Raw genomic sequence first — 19,662 nt, 5'->3', positions numbered from 1 at the left:
GTCTGCCAAGGAATTAAGTATCCTGTTCGGCGACAGGTACGAAACGTGTATAGGGATTACATGCCATATTTCCGTATAATATACTTGTGTGCTAAGAATTCCACGAGAGGCCTCCTGGAGACCAATGAACCTCATCCTCCACCTGCATCTTTTGCTGAATAGGGTTGGATTACATTTTGCTGATTGTGATCTTATTAGTGCAGCGGTGGGGCTAGCGTCCCTCACCTGCCAACTCACTAGCCAGGGCTATTACAGGGTCTGCCAAGGAATTAGGTATCCTGTTGGTTGACAGGTACGAAACGTGTATAGGGATTACATGCCATATTTCCGTGTAATATACTTGTGTGCTAAGAATTCCACGAGAGGCCTCCTGGAGACCAATGAACCTCATCCTCCACCTGCATCTTTTGCTGAATCGGGTTGGATTACATTTTGCTGATTGTGGTCTTCTGAGGCTCCGGAACATAAACACTTGCAACTATTTCTCTGGTTTCCCTTCGATTCCTGTCAGAAAGCTCCTGAGAAGCCAGCAGGGATGCCGAGCATTATCTACAGAGCGTGGCTCCACGCAACGTCTTCACCGCTCCCCGCCACATCTGTTTTCCTGGCTTCCACCCTCATGCTCTGATTATTTTCTTACTCAGGTTTGAGGGGGGGGGGGGGGGAAGGAAAATAAAGTTTTTGTTATAGAAAAACATCATATTCAAAACATTGACCCGTTGCCCAAACATCTGTTACTCCATAAATGGGAGAGATGATGGGAAAATTGACAACAGGTTAACGAAATCCTTGGCCGGATTTAGACCGAGAAGCTGAAAGAGTCCAAAAAAATCTCTTTCTTCGATCCTCTGGGGACGATTCGTCCAGAATTTACACCTCTGAGCGGAGCCATCCATTATTTCTACACTTACGGGTCACATTAACATCTACTTATTCACTTTCAGGAACAGGAGAGCAGATTATACAAGAAATAACAGGAATAAATGGCTTTGTGGATCTCAAGAACCAAGCACAAGAGGGAAAATATGTATTGTGGGTGGAGCTAATATTTAAAGGGGAATTCCATGGACCTATTTTAGTGTTAATTACACTGAATACAGTCAGTACTCTGTGTTCAGACTCCCTATTCCTAATTTAAAGTAATTATTGGACATTCATTTAAAAAATAACAGTAAAACAATATAACATTTAATATTCACCTTATCACTCCTGTGATTGGCTGGAGTGATCACATGCACACTGGGGCAGAACAGAAAGTAAAGAGAAAGGAAGGGGACCTGGATTTGTGGCGGATTGGTAAGGTGATTGGCTGGTGTGGTCACATGACCATTAAGACTGAACAGGAAGTAAAGAGATTGGTGGGGAACCTAGGAATAATGGGAATGGGAATGGCAGGGGAACAACACGGTGGACTACAGTGGTCATAGGCCAGGCAGAACCGAAAAGACTGTTATACACTGGGGTAATGGGACCGGATGTTATACACTGGGGGTAATGGGGCCGGATGTTATACACTGGAGGTAATGGGGCTGGATGTTATACACTGGGGGTAATGGGGCCGGATGTTATACACCGGGGGTAATGGGGCCGGATGTTATACACCGGGGGTAATGGGGCCGGATGTTATACACTGGGGGTAATGGGGCCGGATGTTATACACTGGAGGTAATGGGGCCGGATGTTATACACTGGGGGTAATGGGGCCGGATGTTATACACCGGGGGTAATGGGGCCGGATGTTATACACCGGGGGTAATGGGGCCGGATGTTATACACTGGGGGTAATGGGGCCGGATGTTATACACTGGAGGTAATGGGGCCGGATGTTATACACTGGGGGTAATGGGGCCGGATGTTATACACTGGGGGTAATGGGGCCGGATGTTATACACTGGGGGTAATGGGGCCGGATGTTATACACTGGAGGTAATGGGGCCGGATGTTATACACTGGAGGTAATGGGGCTGGATGTTATGCACTGGGGGTAATGGGGCCGGATGTTATACACTGGGGGTAATGGGGCCGGATGTTATACACTGGGGGTAATGGGGCTAGATGTTATACACTGGGGGTAATGGGGCCGGATGTTATACACTGGAGATAATGGGGCCGGATGTTACACACTGGAGGTAATGGGGCTGGATGTTATACACTGGGGGTAATGGGGCCGGATGTTATACACTGGGGGCAATGGGGCTGGATGTTATACACTGGGGGTAATGGGGCCGGATGTTATACACTGGGGGTAATGGGGCCGGATGTTATACACTGGGGGTAATGGGGCCGGATGTTATACACTGGAGGTAATGGGGCCGGATGTTATACACTGGGGGCAATGGGGCTGGATGTTATACACTGGAGGTAATGGGGCCGGATGTTATACACTGGAGATAATGGGGCCGGATGTTATACACTGGGGGTAATGGGGCTGGATGTTATACACTGGGGGTAATGGGGCTGGATGTTATACACTGGGGGTAATGGGGCTAGATGTTATACACTGGGGGTAATGGGGCTGGATGTTATACACTGGGGGTAATGGGACCGGATGTTATACACTGGGGGTAATGGGGCTGGATGTTATACACTGGGGGTAATGGGGCTGGATGTTATACACTGGGGGTAATGGGGCCGGATGTTATACACTGGGGGTAATGGGGCCGGATGTTATACACTGGGGGTAATGGGGCCGGATGTTATACACTGGGGGTAATGGGTCCGGATGTTATACACTGGGGGTAATGGGGCTGGATGTTATACACTGGAGGTAATGGGACCGGATGTTATACACTGGGGGTAATGGGGCTGGATGTTATACACTGGGGGTAATGGGGCTGGATGTTATACACTGGGGGTAATGGGGCCGGATGTTATACACTGGGGGTAATGGGGCCGGATGTTATACACTGGGGGTAATGGGGCTGGATGTTATACACTGGGGGTAATGGGGCCGGATGTTATACACTGGGGGTAATGGGGCCGGATGTTATACACTGGGGGTAATGGGGCCGGATGTTATACACTGGGGGTAATGGGGCCGGTGTTATACACTGGGGGTAATGGGGCCGGATGTTATAAACTGGAGGTAATGGGGCTGGATGTTATACACTGGGGGTAATGGGGCCGGATGTTATACACTGGGGGTAATGGGGCCGGATGTTATAAACTGGAGGTAATGGGGCTGGATGTTATACACTGGGGGTAATGGGGCCGGATGTTATACACTGGGGGTAATGGGGCCGGATGTTGTACACTGGAGATAATGGGTCCGGATGTTACACACTGGGGGTAATGGGGCCGGATGTTATACACTGGGGGTAATGGGGCCGGATGTTATACACTGGGGGTAATGGGGCTGGATGTTATATATTGTGGCTAGTGGGGCCGGATGTTATATTCTGGGCATAATGAGGCCAGATATAATATTCTGGGGATAATGGGGCTGGATGTTATACACTGGGGGTAATGGGGCCGGATGTTATACACTGGGGGTAATGGGGCTGGATATTATATTCTGGGGATAATGGGGCCGGATGTTATACATTGGGGGTAATGGGGCTAGATATTATATTCTGGGGATAATGGGGCTGGATGTTATACACTGGGGGTAATGGGGCCGGATGTTATACACTGGGGGTAATGGGGCTGGATATTATATTCTGGGGATAATGGGGCCGGATGTTATACATTGGGGGTAATGGGGCCAGATATTATATTCTGGGGATAATGGGGCCAGATATTATATTCTGGGGATAATGGAGTCGGATGTTATACACCGGGGGCCTAATACGTTTCTCCCTATAGTATAATTGTATTGAAATATCATTAATTGGATGTAAAACATTGAGAGAGAGTCTGGAGACGTCTTTTATAGGAAAAGACTTGTGGAAACTGAATCGGTGGAAGCAGAATTGAGACACAACTGTATCATTAGCGACAAAACAGGAAAGTTCCCTTGAAAGTGGAGAATGTCTGATCTGAGATCACAGCCGGCTCCTGCTAGGTCTGCGCTGCTCAGGAAAAAAAACTACAAAGAAAGCCGCAACAATAAAACTGAAATTTTTCCGGATAATTGGATACAATATGATTTCATATTGTAAGCATAGCACGCGGGGGCAAGGTCTAGATTCATGGAGGGGGATGGATAACAGATTGCTAGACCTGTCAGATACAAATGATCTTCCATCAGGATCTTGTATGAAATTGGAAAAAAAAAATGTTTTCTTCAAGGAACAGCGCCACTGTTTATGATGGCCATATGTGGTATTGCAGCTCAGCGCGATTCACGCTAATGACCCCAGTCCATTTGAACCTCCCTCTCTGGAGGACCTGGCACATCCATGCATTTCATTGAAGACTGTGTAATACCTCGTGTCCCCTGCGGGGGCAGTGCAGGGATATGACACACTTATTTCTGGCTTCCCCTACAGATCCCAGATGATCAGCTGTGATCTCACCAACTGGAAACTCTGTTGGTTGATGGAAGATCACCCAACCAATATGGATCCATCATTGTATCAAGAAATGTGTATACACCGCTCCTTACTTCATCTTAGCAATTCCAATGCCCAAAAACTGTCATACAGTGCACAGATTAAAGCCGTACAGTTCCTAAATGATATTCACTATGCACTACACAGAAAAGAGCGCCATGTAGTGCATAAATAATACCACCATACAGTGCACAAATAGCAGCAATATGTAGTGCATAAATAATACCACCATACAGTGCACAAATAGCAGCAATATGTAGTGCATAAATAATACCATTATACAGTGCACAAATAACAGCAATTTGTAGTGCCTAAATAATACCACCATACAGTGCACAAATAACAGCAATATGTAGTGCATAAATAATACCACCATACAGTGCACGAATAACAGCAATATGTAGTGCATAAATAATACCACCATACAGTGCACAGAAAACGGCATAATGTAGTGCATAATACCACCATACAGTGCACGAATAACAGCAATATGTAGTGCATAAATAATACCACCATACAGTGCACAAATAGCAGCAATATGTAGTGCATAAATAATACCACCATACAGTGCACAAATAACAGCAATATGTAGTGCATAAATAATACCACCATACAGTGCACAAATAGCAGCAATATGTAGTGCATAAATAATACCACCATACAGTGCACAAATAACAGCAATATGTAGTGCATAAATAATACCACCATACAATGCACAGATAACGGCATAATGTAGTGCATAATACCACCATATAGTGCACAAATAACAGCAATATGTAGTGCATAAATAATACCACCATACAGTGCACAAATAGCAGCAATATGTAGTGCATAAATAATACCACCATACAGTGCACAAATAACAGCAATATGTAGTGCATAAATAATACCACCATACAGTGCACAGATAACGGTATAATGTAGTAATGTAGTGCATAATACCACCATACAGTGCACAAATAACAGCAATATGTAGTGCATAAATAATACCACCATACAGTGCACAAATAGCAGCAATATGTAGTGCATAATACCACCATACAGTGCACAAATAACAGCAATATTTAGTGCATAAATAATACCACCATACAATGCACAAATAGCAGCAATATGTAGTGCATAATACCACCATACAGTGCACAAATAACAGCAATATGTAGTGCATAAATAATACCACCATACAGTGCACAAATAAGAGCACCACACCTATACAAATAAGATTATATGGTACAGAAATAACGCCGTACAGTGCACACATAAACAGAAACATGCAATGCTTAAATAATACTGCCATGCAGTGTACAATAAACAGCAACATAAAGTGCACAAATAATATTACCATACAATGCAGAAATAAGAGCGCCACACAGTGCACAAATAATATGGTACACAAATAACACCATGCAGTGTACAAATAACAGCAATATGTAGCATATAAATAATACTACCACAGAATACACACATAAGAGTGCCATACAGTGTACAAAAATATCATATGGTACATGAATAACACCATGTAATGCCCAAATAATACTATCGGAGTGCACAAATAGACAAAAACATGCAATGCTTAAATAATACCGCCATGCGGTGTACAAATAACAGCACCATGTAGTGCATTAATCAATACCACCACACAGCGCACAAATAAGAGCAGCTCGCAGTGTACAAATAATATTATACAGTACACAAATAATAGCAATATGGAGTGCATAAATAATACCACCACACAAGGCACACATAAGAGCGCCACACAGTGTACAAATAATTTCATCATACGTACACAAATAACACCATACAGTGCACATAAAATACTATCGCAATGCTCTGATAAACAAAACCATGCAATTCTTAACTAATACCACCATGCCGTGCACAAATAACAGCACTATGCAATGCATAAATAATACCACCATACAGTGACATGGACTGCACAAATAATAATACACAGTACACAAATTACAATACCATGCAATTCCCAAATAGTAACAAAATAACACCATACAGTGCACTATTTATAATATCATACAATTCACTAACAATATCACTGGGCAGTACACAAATAACAGCACCATATAATGCATAAATAATACCACCATACAGTGCACATATAAAATCCGTCAGACAGGGCACAAAATAAAAAAACATGCAGTACTCAAATGATAACATGATAAAGTGCAGAACTAAAGAAAACATGAAGTGCACAAATAATATCACCATATAGTACACAAATAATGCTATTATACAATGCACAAATGGTGATACCATACTATTCCTAAATAATACTGTCATACAACGCATGAATATCATTTTCCATATAGTGCAGAAGTAAAAAAACAGAAAACCATTTCCAATAAAGAATCAATATGCAATGCATAAATAATATCAACATACGGTGCACAAATAATGGCACCCCACAATGTCCGCCCAAACCCCACAGTCATACAGTGCACAAATATCCACCCCATGAATAATATACCACACTATCTACAATTACAATATCATGCAATTTCCACAGTACACAGCAGCAGACCAATATTAGTACCTTGTAATGTAAAAATAATACCACCATATGGTGCATAAATGCTTCAATCTCAAAAAATTCCGCCATATACTACTAGATAAAGACTACATATATCTTATATCATCAATCAGAACTGAAATGATGGTATTACAGCCATCATATAACAATGGTTAAATAAAACGGCCATACAGAGCCGAAATATTATACCGCCATACACTGTCCAAATAACAACTCGGGGGAACTAGGTCCTAAAGACTCCTTATTTGACCTCTGCTGTGTGATGTGAGGGCTGTGGGGGTCATTTCCGGATATTTGATCCCCTACACCCTTATAGCGGTACGCTGTTCATCTCCTGCGGGGGCAGGGACGCCTTTATTTACTAGTCCGCTAATCCTATAGATATGGCTATATCTGTATTTCCCGCTGTCGCTCAGGAGCACAGTCAGGTGTGATGATACCGCGAGCTTTAATTAGACAGGAAGGCTTACGAGTGTCACCGCCGTGCGGAATTGTACGAGCGCGAAGAGGCGATGGAATCCGTGATACGGTCATTGCTGGCGTCGTCATGGAAACAACACTAATCACCTAATCAAGACATCAAGACGAATTAATAGCGTAAATATTGGTCAAATCAAGTATTTCGTATTCCCCCTCCCCCCATTGGAAGCAGGGGCCCATTATACTGTATGGAGGGCTATGTGGCCCCATTATACTGTATGGAGGGCTATGTGGGGCCCATTATTCTGTATGGAGGACTATGTGGGGCCCATTATTCTGTATGGAGGGCTATGTGGGGCCATTATTCTGTATGAAGGACTATGTGGGGCCCATTATACTGTATGGAGGGCTATGTGGGGCCCATTATACTGTATGGAGGGCTATGTGGGCCCATTATACTGTATGGAGGGCTATGTGGGGCCCATTATACTGTATGGAGGGCTATGTGGGGCCCATTATTCTGTATGGAGGGCTATGTGGGGCCCATTACTCTGTATGGAGGGCTATGTGGGGCCCATTACTCTCTATGGAGGGCTATGTGGGGCCCATTATACTGTATGGAGGGCTATGTGGGGCACATTATTCTGTATGGAGGGCTATGTGGGGCCCATTATTCTGTATGGAGGACTATGTGGGCCCATTATTCTGTATGGAGGGCTATGTGGGGCCCATTATTCTGTATGGAGGGCTATGTGGGGCCCATTATTCTGTATGGAGGGCTATGTGGGCCCATTATTCTGTATGGAGGGCTATGTGGGGCCCATTATTCTGTATGGAGGGCTATGTGGGCCCATTATTCTGTATGGAGGGCTATGTGGGGCCCATTATTCTGTATGGAGGGCTATGTGGGGCCCATTATACTGTATGGAGGTCTATGTGGGGCCCATTATTCTGTATGGAGGGCTATGTGGGGCCCATTATTCTGTATGGAGGGCTATGTGGGGCCCATTATTCTGTATGGAGGGCTATGTGGGGCCCATTATTCTGTATGGAGGACTATGTGGGGCCCATTATACTGTATGGAGGGCTATGTGGGGCCCATTATTCTGTATGGAGGGCTATGTGGGGCCCATTATTCTGTATGGAGGGCTATGTGGGGCCCATTATTCTGTATGGAGGACTATGTGGGGCCCATTATTCTGTATGGAGGGCTATGTGGGGTCCATTATTCTGTATGGAGGGCTATGTGGGGCCCATTATTCTGTATGGAGGGCTATGTGGGCCCATTATTCTGTATGGAGGACTATGTGGGGCCCATTATACTGTATGGAGGGCTATGTAGGGCCATTATTCTGTATGGAGGACTATGTGGGGCCCATTATACTGTATGGAGGGCTATGTGGGGCACATTATTCTGTATGGAGGGCTATGTGGGGCCCATTATTCTGTATGGAGGACTATGTGGGGCCCATTATACTGTATGGAGGGCTATGTGGGGCCCATTATACTGTATGGAGGGCTATGTGGGGCCCATTATTCTGTATGGAGGGCTATGTGGGGCCCATTATTCTGTATGGAGGGCTATGTGGCGCACATTATTCTGTATGGAGGGCTATGTGGGCCCATTATTCTGTATGGAGGACTATGTGGGGCCCATTATTCTGTATGGAGGGTTATGTGGGGTCATTATTCTGTATGGAGGGTTATGTGGGGTCATTATTCTGTATGGAGGGCTATGTGGGGTCCATTATTCTGTATGGAGGGCTATGTGGGCCCATTATTCTGTATGGAGGGCTATGTGGGGCCATTATTCTGTATGGAGGACTATGTGGGGCCCATTATTCTGTATGGAGGGTCATGTGGGGTCATTATTCTGTATGGAGGGTTATGTGGGGCCCATTATTCTGTATGGAGGGCTATGTGGGGCCCATTATTCTGTATGGAGGGCTATGTGGAGCCATTATTCTGTATGGAGGGCTATGTGGGCCCATTATTCTCTATGGAGGGCTATCTGGGGCCCATTATTCTGTATGGAGGGCTATGTGGGGCCCATTATTCTGTATGGAGGGCTATGTGGGGCCCATTATTCTGTATGGAGGACTATGTGGGGCCCATTGTTCTGTATGGAGGGCTATGTGGAGCCATTATTCTGTATGGAGGGCTATGTGGGCCCATTATTCTGTATGGAGGGCTATGTGGGGCCCATTATTCTGTATGGAGGGCTATGTGGGGCCCATTATTCTGTATGGAGGGCTATGTGGGGCACATTATTCTGTATGGAGGACTATGTGGGGTCATTATTCTGTATGGAGGGCTATGTGGGGCACATTATTCTGTATGGAGGGCTATGTGGGGCCCATTATTCTGTATGGAGGGCTATGTGGGGCCCATTATTCTGTATGGAGGGCTATGTGGGGCCCATTATTCTGTATGGAGGGCTATGTGGGGCACATTATTCTGTATGGAGGGCTATGTGGGGCCCATTATTCTGTATGGAGGGCTATGTGGGGCCCATTATTCTGTATGGAGGGCTATGTGGGGCACATTATTCTGTATGGAGGGCTATGTGGGGCCCATTATTCTGTATGGAGGGCTATGTGGGGCACATTATTCTGTATGGAGTGTTATGTGGGGCACATTATTCTGTATGGAGGGCTATGTGGGGTCCATCATTCTGTATGGAGGGCTATGTGGGGCACATTATTCTGTATGGAGGGCTATGTGGGGTCCATTATTCTGTATGGAGGACTATGTGGGGCCCATTATTCTGTATGGAGGGCTATGTGGGGTCCATTATTCTGTATGGAGGGCTATGTGGGGCCCATTATTCTGTATGGAGGGCTATGTGGGGTCCATTATTCTGTATGGAGGGCTATGTGGGGCCCATTATTCTGTATGGAGGGCTATGTGGGCCCATTATTCTGTATGGAGGGCTATGTGGGGCCCATTATTCTGTATGGAGGGCTATGTGGGGCCCATTATTCTGTATGGAGGGCTATGTGGGGCACATTATTCTGTATGGAGGACTATGTGGGGTCATTATTCTGTATGGAGGGCTATGTGGGGCCCATTATTCTGTATGGAGGGCTATGTGGGGCCCATTATTCTGTATGGAGGGCTATGTGGGGCACATTATTCTGTATGGAGTGTTATGTGGGGCACATTATTCTGTATGGAGGGCTATGTGGGGTCCATCATTCTGTATGGAGGGCTATGTGGGGCACATTATTCTGTATGGAGGGCTATGTGGGGTCCATTATTCTGTATGGAGGACTATGTGGGGCCCATTATTCTGTATGGAGGGCTATGTGGGGTCCATTATTCTGTATGGAGGGCTATGTGGGGTCATTATTCTGTATGGAGGTCTATGTGGGGCCCATTATTCTGTATGGAGGGCTATGTGGGGCCCATTATTCTGTATGGAGGGCTATGTGGGGCCCATTATACTGTATGGAGGGCTATGTGGGGTCCGTTATTCTGTATGGAGGACTATGTGGGGTCATTATTCTGTATGGAGGGTTATGTGGGGTCATTATTCTGTATGGAGGGCTATGTGGGGCCCATTATTCTGTATGGAGGGCTATGTGGGGCCCATTATTCTGTATGGAGGACTATGTGGGGTCATTATTCTGTATGGAGGGTTATGTGGGGCCCATTATTCTGTATGGTGGACTATGTGGGGCCCATTATACTGTATGGAGAGCTATGGTATTATGCTAGTGCCCGCTCATCACTAGTTACAAGCACCCGAGCATGGTAGTGCCCGCTCATCACTAGTTACGAGTACTGAGCACCTGAGCATGGTAGTGCCCGCTCATCACTAGTTACCAGTACTGAGCACCTGAGCATGGTAGTGCCCACTCATCACTAGTTACTAGTACCGAGCACCTGAGCATGGTAGTGCCCGCTCATCACTAGTTACAAGTACAGAGTACCCGAGCATGGTAGTGCCCGCTCATCACTAGTTACGAGTACTGAGCACCCGAGCATGGTAGTGCCCGCTCATCACTAGTTACGAGTACTGAGCACCCGAGCATGGTAGTGCCCGCTCATCACTAGTTACGAGTACTGAGCACCCGAGCATGGTAGTGCCCGCTCATCACTAGTTACGAGTACTGAGCACCCGAGCATGGTAGTGCCCGCTCATCACTAGTTACGAGTACAGAGCACCCGAGCATGGTAGTGCCCGCTCATCACTAGTTATGAGTACTGAGCACCCGAGCATGGTAGTGCCCGCTCATCACTAGTTACGAGTACTGAGCACCTGAGCATGGTAGTGCCCGCTCATCACTAGTTACGAGTACTGAGCACCTGAGCATGGTAGTGCTCGCTCATCACTAGTTACGAGTACTTAGCACCTGAGCATGGTAGTGCCCGCTCATCACTAGTTACAAGTACTGAGCACCTGAGCATGGTAGTGCCCGCTCATCACTAGTTACGAGTACTGAGCACCTGAGCATGGTAGTGCTCACTCATCACTAGTTATGAGTACCGAGCACCCGAGCATGGTAGTGCCCGCTCATCACTAGTTACGAGTACTGAGCACCTGAGCATGGTAGTGCTCGCTCATCACTAGTTACGAGTACTGAGCACCTGAACATGGTAGTGCCCGCTCATCACTAGTTACGAGTACTGAGCACCTGAGCATGGTAGTGCCCGCTCATCACTAGTTACCAGTACTGAGCACCTGAGCATGGTAGTGCCCGCTCATCACTAGTTACGAGTACTGAGCACCTGAGCATGGTAGTGCCCGCTCATCACTAGTTACGAGTACCGAGCACCCGAGCATGGTAGTGCCCGCTCATCACTAGTTACGAGTACTGAGCACCCGAGCATGGTAGTGCCCACTCATCACTAGTTACGAGTACAGAGCACCCGAGCATGGTAGTGCCCGCTCATCACTAGTTACGAGTACTGAGCACCCGAGCATGGTAGTGCCCGCTCATCACTAGTTATGAGTACTGAGCACCCGAGCATGGTAGTGCCCGCTCATCACTAGTTACGAGTACTGAGCACCCGAGCATGGTAGTGCCCGCTCATCACTAGTTACGAGTACTGAGCACCCGAGCATGGTAGTGCCCGCTCATCACTAGTTACGAGTACTGAGCACCCGAGCATGGTAGCTGATATTTAGAATTTCCTTGCGTCTCCTCCTCATTATTTCTAGACTTTCTCTCCGTAGTGATTCCAATCGCCCTAATGATGAGTTATGTAACAGAATGTAAGGTAGTAAGAGGAAAAAAAAGGAGAAATCTAGAACGCTTTGCTTTTCCGTCTAAGCGAAGACTCAATTTGTATGACAGATTTGGCTGGGGGCGCGCTATTAGTCTGCGCGGAGCTTGTCCGGGGCTGTTTGTGTTTACTGAGCTGTTGTAGGCTGAATGCTGGGGAAAATATTTGTGTAGATCGCAGCGTTAGGCCATTAGCTGTTTATTTTATTGTCTTCCGATGCCAAATCCGATGTGCTCTGCTTGTTTACACCGCGTCGGCGTCTGTCGGATCCACCGCCAGGGCTAGCGGAGGCAATAAATCCCGCGCACATGGTCACTGGCACCGAGTTCACCGTCCGTACACCCGGCTGCCCCGGCCAACTGGAGCTGAGCGCTGTCATATGGGGACGAGCAGGACGGGATCTGCAGAAAATGTGTTCTCCGGCTCAAAACTTGCCAATAGTTTAATGAATTTATATATTTTTATAATTACTCATCATTGTTTAATTAAAATAAAATCATGAAAATAGTTGTGTATGAGCGTGTGATGGAAAAAGTGACTCGGGCCGGGGTATTAGTGCTTTTTGTGAGTCATGTGACTTCTTTGGCTCTGCAGGGGAGGGGCTAACTAATGGGAGGAGCGTTTTAAAGCCTCTGATTGGAACACTAAAAATCCAATTAGTTGAATATATTCCACCTGAATTCAGAGGCTTATCTAGGCATTCCTTCACCTGCGAGGATCAGTACAGGATCAGTAATGTATGTACACAGCGACTGCACCAGCAGAATAGTGAGTGCAGCTCTGGAGTATAATACTCATGTAACGCAGTGTCTGTAATGTATGTACACAGTGACTGCACCAGCAGAATTGTGAGTGTAGCTCTGGAGTATAATAGTGCATGAAACGCAGTATTTGTAATGTATGTACACAGTGACTGCACCAGCAGAATTGTGAGTGCAGCTCTGGAGTATAATAGTGCATGAAACGCAGTATTTGTAATGTATGTACACAGTGACTGCACCAGCAGAATTGTGAGTGCAGCTCTGGAGTATAATACTGCATGTAACGCAGTATCTGTAATGTATGTATACAGTGACTGCACCAGCAGAATAGTGAGTGCAGCTCTGGAGTATAATACTGCATGTAACGCAGTATCTGTAATGTATGCACACAGTGACAGCACCAGCAGAATTGTGAGTGCAGTTCTGGAGTATAATACTGCATGTAACGCAATATCTGTAATGTATGTACACGGTGACTACACCAGCAGAATAGTGAGTGCAGCTCTGGAGTATAATACAGGAGGTAACTGTAAGGAGGTATCAGTACAGGATCAGTAATGTATGTACACAGCAACTGCACCAACAGAATAGTGAGTGCAGCTCTGGGGTATAATATTGCATGAAACGCAGTATCTGTAATGTATGTACACAGTGACTGCACCAGCAGAATAGTGAGTGCAGCTCTTGAGTATAATACAGGAGGTAGCTCAGGATCAGTATAGGATAAGTAATGTAATGTATGTGCACAGTTACTGCACCAGCAGAATAGTGAGCGCAGCTCTGGAGTATAATACAGGATGTAACATTTTATTCTCATGCCTCATATGTCAGTTATCCCCATTATTAGCCATTGTGTGGCTTCCTGGATGTTATAAGCAACAAGTGTCAGGATAATTTGCCTGTCTACAGTATATACTGAATAAAAGTCTATTTCTTGTGATATTTTATCTGAAATATTTGATTTACTAGCAAGAACTATCTTTCATACATAAAAGCAGTATTCCCTAATATAAAACATATGATTTCAAAACCATAGACAGATTGGCCAGCAGGGAGCGCCCTTCATTAAATATGATGCCCTGAAATAACTGCCGAAGATATACAGCAGTGATTGGGTTAAAAGTTGTGAAGATTTACAGAAAATGAGAAAAAAAGATTCTGCTGGCACCGGGCTTCCTCCAGTCACGTGGTGCCGGACAGGTACATCACCAGCACCTGCCAGAGAGGGGGACACTACTGAGGGGGGAACAAGGGGACGCACCCTGCAAGATGAGGGAGAAAAGACCTGAAGGAGGAGAGAAAGAAATGCCGAAAACAGGCGGATAATGCTCAGTGTCCTATTCATATTAATGCATGAGACATCTAGTATCTATCTATCCCTCTATCTATCTATCTATCTATCTATCTATCTATCTATCCATCTATCCCTCTATCTATCTATCTATTTATCTATCTATCTATCTATCTATCTATCCCTCTATCTATCTATCTATCTATCCCGCTATCTATCTATCTATCTATCCCGCTATCTATCTATCTATCTATCTATCTATCTATCCCTCTATCTATCTATCTATCTATCCCTCTATCTATCTATCTATCCCGCTATCTATCTATCTATCTATCTATCTATCTATCTATCTATCTATCTATCTATCCCTCTATCTATCTATCTATCTATCTATCTATCCCTCTATCTATCTATCTATCTATCTATCTATCTATCTATCCCTCTATCTATCCCTCTATCTATCTATCTATCTATCCCTCTATGTATCTATCCATCTATCTATCTATCTATCTATCTATCTATCTATCTATCTATCTATCTATCCCACTATCTATCTATCCCTCTATCTATCCCTCTATCTATCTATCTATCTATCTATCTATCCCTCTATCTATCTATCTATCTATCTATCTATCTATCCCTCTATGTATCTATCCATCTATCTATCTATCTATCTATCTATCCCTCTGTCTATCCCTCTATCTATCTATCTATCTATCTATCCCACTATCTATCTATCTATCCCTCTATCTATCTATCTATCTATCTATCTATCTATCTATCTATCTATCCCTCTATCTATCTATCTATCTATCTATCTATCTATCTATCTATCCCTCTATCTATCTATCCATCTATCTATCTATCTATCTATCTATCTATCTATCTATCCCTCTGTCTATCCCTCTATCTATCTATCTATCTATCCCACTATCTATCTATCCCTCTATCTATCTATCTGTCTATCTATCTATCTATCCCTCTATCTATTTATCTATCTATCCCTCTATCTATCTATCCCTCTATCTATCCCTCTATCTATCTATCTTTCTGTCTATCTATCCCTCTATCTATCTATCTATCTATCCCTCTATCTATCCCTCTATCTATCCCTCTATCTATCTATCTATCTATCTATCTATCTATCTATCTATCCCTCTGTCTATCTATCTATCCCTCTATCTATCTATCCCTCTATCTATCTATCTATCTATCCCTCTATCTATCTATCTATCTATCCCTCTATCTATCTATCTATCTATCCCTCTATCTATCTATCTATCCCTCTATCTATCTATCTATCTATCTATCATCTATGAATTTATTCCTCTATCTATCTATTCCTCTATGTATCTATCTACCTTTCTTTCTTTCTTTCTTTCTTTCTCCTTTCTTCTATCCATCTATCCCTCTATCTATCCTTCTAGTTATCTATCTATCTACATATTTTGCTTCTTTCTTTCTTTCTTTCTTTTTCTTTCTTTCTTTCTTCCAGCCACACATTATTAGATTGCTAGCTCCTCAGCTCAGGGTAGAGAGGCAATGTTACACTGTCCTATGGTCTCTATCTCTGCAGTATTTCATGGTCTATAGAGAATGCTCAGGACCCCATGATATATGCCCTTCATCCCCTCCACCTGTTGTGGACACCTATAGGGACGGATCCTCCCAGTACATAACAGAAGTTGTTTTCTGAATTACCTGTAATGTTTACTGGGGTCTTCATTGTGGGGTCTTCCCCAGAGCCCTATACATGGATGAAACCAATAAAGTCCATGTCCAACCAACAAGACATAGCATTGCGCTCAGACCCATTGCACCTGTGTGCAGAGATGGAGCAGAGCTGCCCTGATGTCCTGCCCGGGCAGGCTGGACTGTTGGTGCCTCCCTGGCATAATCCACATTGGGCACCTGCCCCGTCAGCGCTCAGCTGTGCCCCTCTCCGGAGACCCCACATTATATAGCCATACAATCGCCAATTCTGCTCAGTGTTTTAGAAGCTTTTTATATTTGCATCAATATTATCATTCTACCCCTTGTTTGTTTGGTAACAATGGATCAGAACTAAATGTATCATTCCATAAAGTAAATATTGTCTGAAACATCTGCTAAGAATGAAACAGAAGAAGGAAGGAGACGATCCGGGGACACAGCTCAGAGAAGAAGCAGAAACTGGGATCAAGTGTGAAGTGACCGAGAAGAAAGGATAAAGGAACCACAGAAGATTCACAGGAGGTAAAGGTCATCATAAGTATGCATAGATATAGAAAACAATGGACGAGGCACAGCAGGTGTATATAATAGAGATACAGAGAAGGTATATGGGATCATGGAAGAAGCACAGCAGGTATTAATGATCCTAAGGGTGCACAGCAGGTATTGGTGATCCTAAGGGTGCACAACAGTTATTAGTGTTCCTAAGGGTGCACAGCAGGTGTATATAATAGAGATACAGAGAAGGTATATGGGATCATGGAAAAAGCACAGCAGGTATTAGTGCTCCTAAGGGTGCACAGCAGGTATATATAATAGAGATACAGAGAAGGTATATGGGATCATGGAAAAAGCACAGCAGGTATTAGTGCTCCTAAGGGTGCACAGCAGGTATTGGTGATCCTAAGGGTGCACAGCAGGTATTGGTGATCCTAAGGGTGCACAGAAGGTATTGGTGATCCTAAGGGTGCACAGCAGGTATTGGTGATCCTAAGGGTGCACAGCAGGTATTGGTGATCCTAAGGGTGCACAGCAGGTATTAGTGCTCCTAAGGGTGCACAGAAGGTATTGGTGATCCTAAGGGTGCACAGCAGGTATTGGTGTCCCTAAGGATGCACAGTAGGTATTGGTCAATCTAAGTGTGCACAGCAGGTATTGGTGATCCTAAGGGTGCACAGAAGGTATTGGTGTCCCTAAGGGTGTACAGCAGGTATTGGTGATCCTAAGGGTGCACAGCAGGTATTGGTGATCCTAAGGGTGCACAGCAGGTATTGGTGTCCCTAAAGGTGCACAGCAGGTATTAGTGATCCTAAGGGTGCACAACAAGTATTGGTGTCCCTAAAGGTGCACAGCAGGTATTAATGTCCCTAAGGATTCACAGCAGATATTGGAGTCCCTAAGGGTGCACAGCAGGTACTAGTGATCCTAGGGATGCACAACAGGTATTGGTGATCCTAAGGGTGCACAGTAGGCATATGTGATCATAAAGATCCACAGCAGGTATTGGGTGCACAGGATGAATTGTTAATATAAGTGACTATGGAAAATGCACAGCAGGTAGAGGATGCACAGTTGATATAGGTCACTATGGGAGATGCACAGCAAGTAGAGGATGCACAGTTGATATAGGTCACTATGGGAGATGCACAGCAGGTAGAGGATGCACAGTTGATATAGGTCACTATGGAAGATGCACAGCAGATATAGGTTGCACATGATGCACAGTCAATAGGTGACTATGGAAGATGCACAACAGGTATATGTGATTACAAAGATGCAAAGAACAAAAAAGTGATCAACTGGTGAAGGTTATCATATTAATGAACAACCAGGTATATGTGTATTCATAAAGATGTGACCCCCCCCCCCCCCCAGATATTAGTGTCCAGATAGAAGCCCACCAGGCTATAGGGGAAAATGAATGATGAACAATAGGTACAGGTGATTATAGAACTGCACAGCACAGTATAGGTGATAGTGTGAGATATATAGGGTAGAGGTGGGTATAGGGGATCATCTAAGGTACAGGGAAGGATATAGAAGCCCTCAGCAGGTATAAGATGATGGATTCACACAGAGGGGATCCTCACAGGTCACCAGGAACTACAGCGCGAACTTACCTTTGAGCTGAGGGGATTTCTCTTCCAAACCCTGACTCAATGTTCAGCTGCATCCTCCTCACCCAAATCCTATACTCCAAGGAGGAAAAGTAAGAAGCACATAAGACATAGGGGCTTAAATCCTCCTCATGAGAGCGGTGAAGATCTGAGGGTCTCGTCCAGAGCTGGAGGAGAAATCATTCCACAAAGCCGCATCCACCGAGCGCAGGAAAAGCGCAGGACAATCTCCAAGGCGCAGGAAAAGCGCAAAGCGCAGGAATAGGCGCGAGGCGCAGGACGATCTCCAAGGCGCAGTGTTTCCCCGGATCCCTGGCACTTTTCTGGGAAAGTGCGGTCTCAGGATGAATGTCCCCTCCGTGCTCGCATTGTCTTCCTCACTCCCCCTCTCTCTGTGGAGCTGCCTGTGCTTTCTGCTCCTCAGCTTTACTGGCTTCCATCCAGGAGCGAAATCCGAGGTCAAATGCTGCCTGTGCCTCTGCTCCTCGCCGGTGACAGCTCTGATGTGAGGGATCTGGGCAATTACTGAGGCTCTTTAGCTGCCAGATCCACTCCCCCCACCCATGTAACACACCCTGATACACGCTGCGCCCCCTCTTCTTCCTCTCAGGGGTGGAGAGGGGAGCAGTTTGCATTTCTCACATTTGTTTCATCATTTCAGGTGTCACAATGTCCCTGTGTCTTCCAGGTCTCATTAGCGGGTGGAATTTCAGGCATTCTAGTGCCCATGTGCATGTTAGCTATGAGAGTGCCCTGCAGGCTCTGTGCCCACGTATAGATTATAGGGTTATTATGTGTGTGCCACAGCTGGGGATAACTGGCATTGTGTGTACTAGGCACAGAGCTGCCTGGAGTGTATGGGAATGGGCTAAAATACACTGGAAAATGAGGAATGGACAGTGGTAACGATAGAAAGAGATAAAGAAAGGAAGGAAGAAAGAAGAGAGAGAGAAAAAGAAAGAGAGAAGGAAGGAAGAAAGATAATGAAAGAATGAAGGAAGGAAGAAAGAAGGAAGGAAGAACGATAATGAAAGAATGAAGGAAGGAAGAAAGAAGGAAGGAAGAAAGATAATGAAAGAATGAAGGAAGGAAG

At 45.0% G+C, this 19,662-nt stretch overlaps 1 protein-coding gene across 3 annotated transcripts in view; it reads right to left on the bottom strand.

Moving 5' to 3' along the window:
- SHISAL1 (shisa like 1) overlaps positions 1-19,247 on the bottom strand; it is a 175,083-nt gene extending 155,836 nt beyond the window's left edge. The window contains exon 1 of one of the 3 annotated variants that reach the window (XM_075344222.1): positions 18,573-19,247. The gene's annotated coding sequence lies outside the window, so the exon portion shown is untranslated. The remainder of the gene's footprint in view (positions 1-18,572) is intronic. The other 2 variants (XM_075344224.1, XM_075344223.1) reach the window with 2 other exon arrangements.
- Between the last annotated feature and the right edge of the window lie 415 nt (positions 19,248-19,662).

The sequence above is a fragment of the Anomaloglossus baeobatrachus genome, chromosome 4 (genome assembly GCF_048569485.1).
Source record: "Anomaloglossus baeobatrachus isolate aAnoBae1 chromosome 4, aAnoBae1.hap1, whole genome shotgun sequence".
In the NCBI taxonomy this organism is placed as follows: domain Eukaryota; kingdom Metazoa; phylum Chordata; class Amphibia; order Anura; family Aromobatidae; genus Anomaloglossus; species Anomaloglossus baeobatrachus.
This window is presented reverse-complemented; position numbering and strand designations above follow the sequence as displayed.